Source organism: Capsicum annuum, chromosome 10 (genome assembly GCF_002878395.1).
Source record: "Capsicum annuum cultivar UCD-10X-F1 chromosome 10, UCD10Xv1.1, whole genome shotgun sequence".
Taxonomy (NCBI): Eukaryota; Viridiplantae; Streptophyta; class Magnoliopsida; order Solanales; family Solanaceae; genus Capsicum; species Capsicum annuum.
Genome location: NC_061120.1, coordinates 17,280,612 through 17,288,821, shown reverse-complemented (window position 1 = coordinate 17,288,821; position 8,210 = coordinate 17,280,612).

The following is an 8,210-nucleotide window of genomic DNA, read 5'->3' as shown; positions in this document are numbered from 1 at the left end:
CAACTTAGCTTGACAGTATCTTTTTGGGATAATCATCAATATCTGTTTTCTGGAATCTTGAACGGCAAACAAGGTTGAATATTGTCTCAACCACTAATGATGTCAATTAGATAGATGCATAATAGTAGTAGTTATTTATGCGAATATTTGATAAGAACACGATATAAAGAGACATTTATTATAGTTTATATAGGTGGTACATGTTGATATTATTATGCATCTATCTAATTGACATCAGTCTACTTATCAAATTTGAATAATAGTAGTAGTTATTTATGTGAATATTTGATAAGAAACTGCTTTGTTATTTATTTTTTGTTTGAAGAATTATTGTAATATTAGTGTGTCTATCCATGTGTACGGTGTCGTTGTGAATAAGAAACTTGTAATACTTTTGTGTTAACATGCATGCTAGTTAGCATGAATTTCTTCTACTGTTCTGATCAAATCTTTTCTTGCTCACTTTCAGCTATCGAAATGACTCTTTACTTTGTTCTTTACAGGGAAAGGTCCTTTAAATGATGAAAAATTATTGACTAAGAGTCTGAAGACATTAAATTTTGTATTAAGAAATAATTTTACAGTAAATTAATATTAATTTTTTTTCAAAAATATTAATATTAATGGCGACTATAAGTTGCCGCTAAAGGTGTATTTCCTCCATATTGAAATTGCCTATTGTAGCAAGGTGAAGTCGCCTCTAGTCATTTTCTGTGGTGACCTTGGGTCGCTGCTAAATTCTTTCATTCTATGCCGACCCTCTTAGTAGACACCTTGCCTAGTATTTTTTGTGGCGCTATAGAAAATCTTTTGTGGCGAGGGAAATCGTCACAAAAAGCCTCTTTTGGAGGCGACTCCTTTATGTCGCCACAAGTAACCTTTAGTTATGGTTGTAATACCAACGACTCTCCAGTCGCCACTAAATGTCTTTTTTTGCGACTTTTTGAGATTTAGTGGTGACTTTTGTTGCCACTAAAGGCGTTATTTCTTGTAGTGCGACATTCACTATAATGTAAATACATTTATAATACTCCCCCTTGAATGTACATTTATAACACCCCCCCCCCCTTGAATGTCTAGTTGATAGATAATGTACCTCATTAAAATCTTACTAGAAAAAACCCAGTGGGAGAAAAATGTAGTGAAGGAAAAAAAATACACATCCTTAACAATACGCATATAGGTTGCCTCATTAAAAACCTTACAAGAAAAACCCAGTGAGACAAAATCTCGTAAGGGAAAAAGAGTACAATGCATATTAACTCCCCCTAATGAGAGCATCCCTGAGCCTTTGCATCCCGATCTTATGCACCATTTTCTTGAAAGTTGCAATTGGAGGAGACTTAGTGAATAAATCAGTCACATTGTCACTTGAACGAATATGTTGCACATTAATATCACCATTCTTTTGTAGCTCATGTATATAGAAAAGCTTTGATGAAGCGTGCTTCGTTCTATCGATCTTCTTTTATTAAATCCTCCATTAAGACGTGTTATGGATGCTGCATTATCTCTGTATAAAATTATGGGTACATTGTCACATTTTAAACCATATTTTTCTCGAATGAGATGTATCATGGACCTCAACCATACACATTCTTGGCTAGCTTCATGAATAACTATTATCTCATCATGGTTCAATGAAGTGGCTAGATAGACTGCTTTGTATATCTCCAAGATATGACAGTACCACCACATATGAACACATAGCCTGTTTGAGACCGAACTTTATATAGGTCAGATAAGTACCCAACATCAACATGACAATTAGATCGGGACTGCAAACTTGCTAAAAAATTAACTGAAAAAGGCTATATCAGCATTGTAGTATTTGCAAGATACATTAGTGCATCAATTGCACTAAGATATGATACTTCATAATCAAGGAGTTCCTCATTCTTTTCTTGAGGTCGGAATGGATTCTTATTCAATTTTGTATGTTTTTCATTTAAGCAAATATTCTATTGCTTTTGAAAACTCTCCACGAATTCCAATGATACTCAGATCATCAAATTATCTCTTATGAGGATGATAAAAAGTTTCCCAGAAACTTTATATGCTTTAGGAATTTTGAATCATTTAGAGATTTTCATATGGATTTTTGTCAATTGACAATATTTAACACGTCAAGCGTGACATCTTCAAGTGTCTGGACTGTAAATCAAATAAGTTTTATGCTTACCAAAATGCATCCTTTCAGGTCACTTGATAAATGTTTCTACGTCAGCATGCTTAAATAAATGTAGAATTTGGATCCTCATAATATTTGATAATATTGCATCAATATTGTATCAAAGATATTATTAATGATATATCATTTCGTATGGATTCACAGTATGATATAACATTTTGAGATCTCATCACTTCATTATTTTCAAGTACCTAATCCTCTCATAAGGTTTCATGAAATGTTATGTCGTAAGCTCTTCAAGAGCACATTGCCTTTATATTATGATTATTTGCTCCTTATCTTTTTTCAAGAATTATTTAATTTGGAATCGATTGGTCTACCACACTTCACACATGCATAGATTTTTTCCTTTAAGAACGCAAAATAAGAGCACTTGTAGCTTAAATATAATACTAAATTTGAGTCAACAGATGCTTCCGACATTTGACTTGAATCAACTTTTGAATGAGGATTTGATGATATTTCCAAACATATTTCATAGCTACTTATAATCTCCTCTTATGTTATCAAAACTAACATTCATCCTCCATATTTTTTGAGGAATCCATTTTTGTGTATCTTGGTATATTCATTAATCGTATACTGCACATCAAAACTACTAGATGAAATAGTTGGTTCCTGACCTTAAACCAATTGAGAGGAAAGAAATAATCATAATTTAATGATCTAATGCATGCAAGTGCTATTGTATGCAACATATCATATTTCAGACCAACACATGAAGCTTTGTTATCCTTAGCAATGGTTTAGCTATTTATCGAAGGCATTTAATACCAAACCATCATCATCAAGATTGTCTTGATTACATAATCTGAAAGTTATGATCTTGACTCAATTTTATTGAGCAATCAACTTTATGAATGTCAAACTGCAGGTTGACAATAAACTCACATGTGATCATTTTATATCGATGGATCTTAATAGATCACATGAAAGGTGAACGGGCTAATATTCACCTTTTATAATTTTTAAATTTTGAGGGATCAAATCTCAACATTAGTTGGTCCAACCAACTTATCATGAGAACAAGCAACAGTAAAAGTTCATGAAGAATTTTCTAATTCTTCAATATCTGTTCAGTATTCAATATGCACATCTTTGAGATGTCGCAATCGTTCATGTCAATTTATGAACTTTTATTCTAGCAAACTCCAAGTTTACCATGACATGTACCTTTTACTTTAGTAAATTTCAGATTTACTATGATATGAATAAATTTCAGATGTACTACTATAGAAGTAGATTTCAAAATACCTCTTCTTAATTATTCGTTCTTTTTCGAAAGTGAGTTGTGATACCATCAGGATCAAGTGCACTCTTGCATTAATAAGATTCTCATTCCCCAGGAATGAAATATAATCGTGCCATAAGCCTAACAAATTCTGATAGCTTATAACCTCTTTCATGATATTGCTACTTCAGGAGCACATCAAAATATACATATCTTTCAAAGTATATCCTATATTGCTACCACATTCACTTCAAGAATGAAGCTAATTATCATATCTTGTAGGCTTATCATATATTGCTACCATATTCACTTCATTGAATAGAGCATATCAATGAGATATGTTTCATGACTTTTTATCAAATACCTATTATTTTGCCTTAGCCATCATAATATCCTCAATATAGTGCATTGAGATCCAATTTTAATGTCTTATCCATATAAAGACGTCTTAGGCATAAATTGATGGGGCTTGAACCCAACATCTTATTTTCATGGTGCATGCATTCATATCGTGATTTTGGGAGGATAATCATCTTTAAGTGGTCAAATCTTTCTTTTAGGCTATTCCACAAAATAAGTGGATCATTAGTAGTAAGGTATTCAATTTTCATAATTTCGTCAAGATGATGACGCAAGAAAATCATAGCCTTAGCATGATTTTGATTAGATACTGGATTTTCTTTCTTTATGACGTCTCCAAGATCCATAACATATAATTGAATTTCAGCATTTGGTTCAAAAATAATCACGAATATGGACTTAGGGGAGTGCGTATTGAATTCGGGACTTGGTGTGTGCAATTGAAGTGTAAAAGATGGCCAAAATACATCAATATCAGTCCACTTTTTACACTTGATGGGCACCTCATCCTTGAGGGGTATTATGGATATTTTGTCTTCCATTTTGTAATAGCTATATAAGGAACATGTTAGGATTTCTTTAGTTAGTTTTTGAGAATGTTGTAAGTCATAAGACACTAAGAACACAAGTTTTCTCTCTAAAGAGGCTTGGCGGTCTAGAACAAGTGTGAAATCACTTGTCTTGCATTTTGCTTGGAAACGTCGATGGTTGAGAGGTGGAATCCGATCTTGTGTAACATAAGAGATAGGTGAATTATTGTGTGTAGAGTTAAGGGTTCAAGAGTGGAATAGGCTCTTAAGTTCTTAAGATTATGCCTTTATGTAGTCTATCTATCTATCCTTTGTTTTCTTTGTAATCTTGTAGTTTGTGTTCTTGTTAATTCAAACCAGGTGTTGTTGTTCTTATATTGTTGTTATCATCTTGTATTCACCTTGTTTTTGTCGTGCTGTTGCTGTTTTGGTATTAAAATACACCTTATATCTTGTTAAAATTATTGTTATTGTTGTTGAACCTGAGAAGTGTAGTCCAAGGGAGTCTCGATTTACTCTTGAATTTGTGGATTGTTTTGGACTGATTTTGGTGTTCCGTGGCTAATATCGTATCAACATTCAACACTCATGAAAGATAGTTCTTGCTCGAGGAAACAAACTCAGATTTTGTAAGATTATTAGCAATATGAAAAGAAAGAAAATAGTACCTTAGCCTTCAAATTTGAGACGACAGAATCTCGTGTTGATAACGTGTTATGAAATATAAACTAAGAATAACATGAATAAATAAAGGGAGAAGAGATGAGACTTCATTATTTCTCTTGAGGCATTAGAGATTTTTAGATTGAGAATACAATGAACAAAACCTCTCTATTTATAGAGGAAAATGCTCCAGACTAAAAGACAAATACTTCAAATCCTAATAGATATCAACTAGATCTTGACAGATATCAACTAGATCTTATCTATATTTTTTATAGACATTTACTATAATGTAAATACATTTATAATAATAGTTAAGCTTTTTTGAATTTTTTTTTTCACCGCGGAGAGGATCCAATATTATGTTGCTCGAACTCTTCTAAAATATCGACCTATGTCTATCAAATCCATAAAAAAAAATATATATTTTTGAAGAATTCGATATGAATGCAGCAACAATTTAAAGACGAGGAGCAACTTAGATCCAATAAACATTAATTTCAGCGTATCGTCATTCACTTCTCATATTTGTATGTTAATCGCCCTTACTTAAAAAGATTATATCACAATTTCTAATTAGACCTTTTTCTTGAAATAAACTAATAAATCAGACCTAGTTATAGAAATCAATTTATATTCGTCCAATATCTCAAATTTCATAATGTTTATATCATTTTATTTTGACAATCATCATCTTTCAAATTGTGAAGGCTATCAAATAAACCCTTCTTCACAATATAATTTCAAATTAAGCGTAAATTACTTCTAAAAGGAAGGAGAATCTTAGTAGCTCAGTGATAATTATCTGAATTTTTATTTTAGTAGGGTTCGATTTTTTTTTTGAAAATTTTTCTATTCCGCATATTATATTTACCTTCTCATTTCTTTTTTCCTTACTCCTAATTAAAAAATATTAAAAGATTACTTTTAAACCTTTCATAAAGGAAATTAGGCGTACCCTATCTTTTTGTGTGTGGTACCAAATCTTGTTTATACCTAAGGGTCCGTTTGGATGAGCTGAAAAAAAGTGATTGAAAAATATTTTTGAAAGTGCTGAACTTATTTTAAAAATAAACAGTTACGTGTTTGAATAAAAGTGCTGAAACTGAAAACAAATTATTGATGTGTTTGGTAAACAAGTGCTTTTAAGCACTTTTTTTTTTATCAAAATATCTGAAATATCCTTAAAATTGTTAACAATATATAGAGTTGATTATTATTAATTTGTATTTCTAAAATGATTCAAATTAAAATTAATATATATTTTAATATATATATATATATATATATATATATAATATTTTCATGAATGAATATTAATTTGTGCGCTAAAAAACTTTTTTTTGTTAAAAAAGTCTAAAGCATTAAGCAAAATATATATGTTACTAATCATTATAATTACATTAATAGATAAATAGTTGATCACAAAAGATACTATTTGTTTGATAAAAAGACTCCTAACTAGAAAACTTATTACTTGTTGATTAAGTAATGACTATCACTATTAAAACATTGACGAATATGAATGTTGGGTCGTGAAATATAGATGGATCATTCACTAATCGTCCGTGAAGTTGTATATCTTCAATGAGTATTCTCCATATATTTTGGTTGGTGAATTATTTTTTTTATTAAAGAAATTCATATGTTGTACAATAATAACTGTTCAAATTTAAAAGAATATATTAAAGAAGGAAAATAATATATAAAAATTCATATTTCATAAATTAGAAGTTTCATACAAAATAAATATTAATATAGTTAGAGCTAAATTTTGCCATAAATACAAAAAGTGAAAATATTCAATTAATATAAGCATTAAAAGCTATTTTGGGCTACACAAGGATAATTTTGAAATTGGGGAGAATTTTAAGGGACAAAAATGTCTTTTAATTGGTCAAACTAAAATGATTTAAAAGCCAAAAAAAAAAAAAAAGTAAGGAATTTGAGCTTTTAGTTTTTGACTTTTTTAAGCCAAAATTGGTTTTTTTAAAGCAATTTTTAAAATTGCCAAACACTTCTAAAAATAAAAAGTGACTTTTAAACTATTTTGACCAACTTATAAGCTCTTCCAAACACACCCTCTAGTACCTTTAAAGCATCCCACCCCAATATAATACTTTCTTTAAAAAAGAAGTTCCTTTAAGAGGCTGGTTTATTTGCCATATTTTTCAAAATTTGTCTCAATAATAATACCTTTTAAGTATTTAAAAATAATCTAATGTTAAAATTTATATATAGTCCTATTGATGATCATAACTATATAAATGTCAAAGTTATTTTAAATCACAAAATTTAAAATTTCATGTCTAATCAAACGATATCATATAAATAAAAACATAAAGAGTATCACACTATTTTCATTTAGATTTGTAGCTTGTCAACATTCAAAATCTGCTAACTTTAGAATACATTTTGTCAATAATCTTTTAGAAAAAAAAATACTTTAGAGAAGTAATAATTTGTATTGGTCTAATTACTTTTAAAATACTTTTTATTATTATTAGAGAAGTAATTAATGCTTACATTTACGGAAGTACTTATCAAGAAACAAAACAAAAATTTCATCTTTAAAATAATATTGAAAAACAAAATATTTATTTTCTCCTAAAAGCTTCAACAATCTAGTGACCACCAAAGATATAGTTAGAGTGGTACCTTACGCTTTCATTTTTAATTAGAGATTTTGGATTTTGAATTTGGGTATTTTTTGATTGAAAAAATGGGTTCAAATTTGGGCACGGAGCTGGTAGAAAGTATTTTATTACTAACATTGAAATTTTTCAATGCAAATTCGAATTAGTCCAACTTCTATATAGATATCGAATATCGAATATTTTTTTTTTTAAAAAAAGAAAAAAATAATCTAGTACAATATTTATTCTTTACCTTGAAAGATAAAGAATTGTTTTCAATATAATCTCAATCCAAAAATGGTGTATTTTCGTTCGAGAAAAGAAATAAGAAGCCAACAAAATACACATTACACATACATAAATATATTATTTAATTTTATCTCGATTAACATTTTCCCTTATGGATATATATAAGCAAACATATAAAATTGTATGACATTGAACAAGTAGACATGTGTTTTGCACGTGACGTTCTACATATTTACATAAGACTACACATAGTATATATGTATCTATTTATTTAACTTTATACGAATTTATGTTTCTATTTATGCATATTAATATTGATGAACGCATATAATTGAGATCAAATTAAAGAA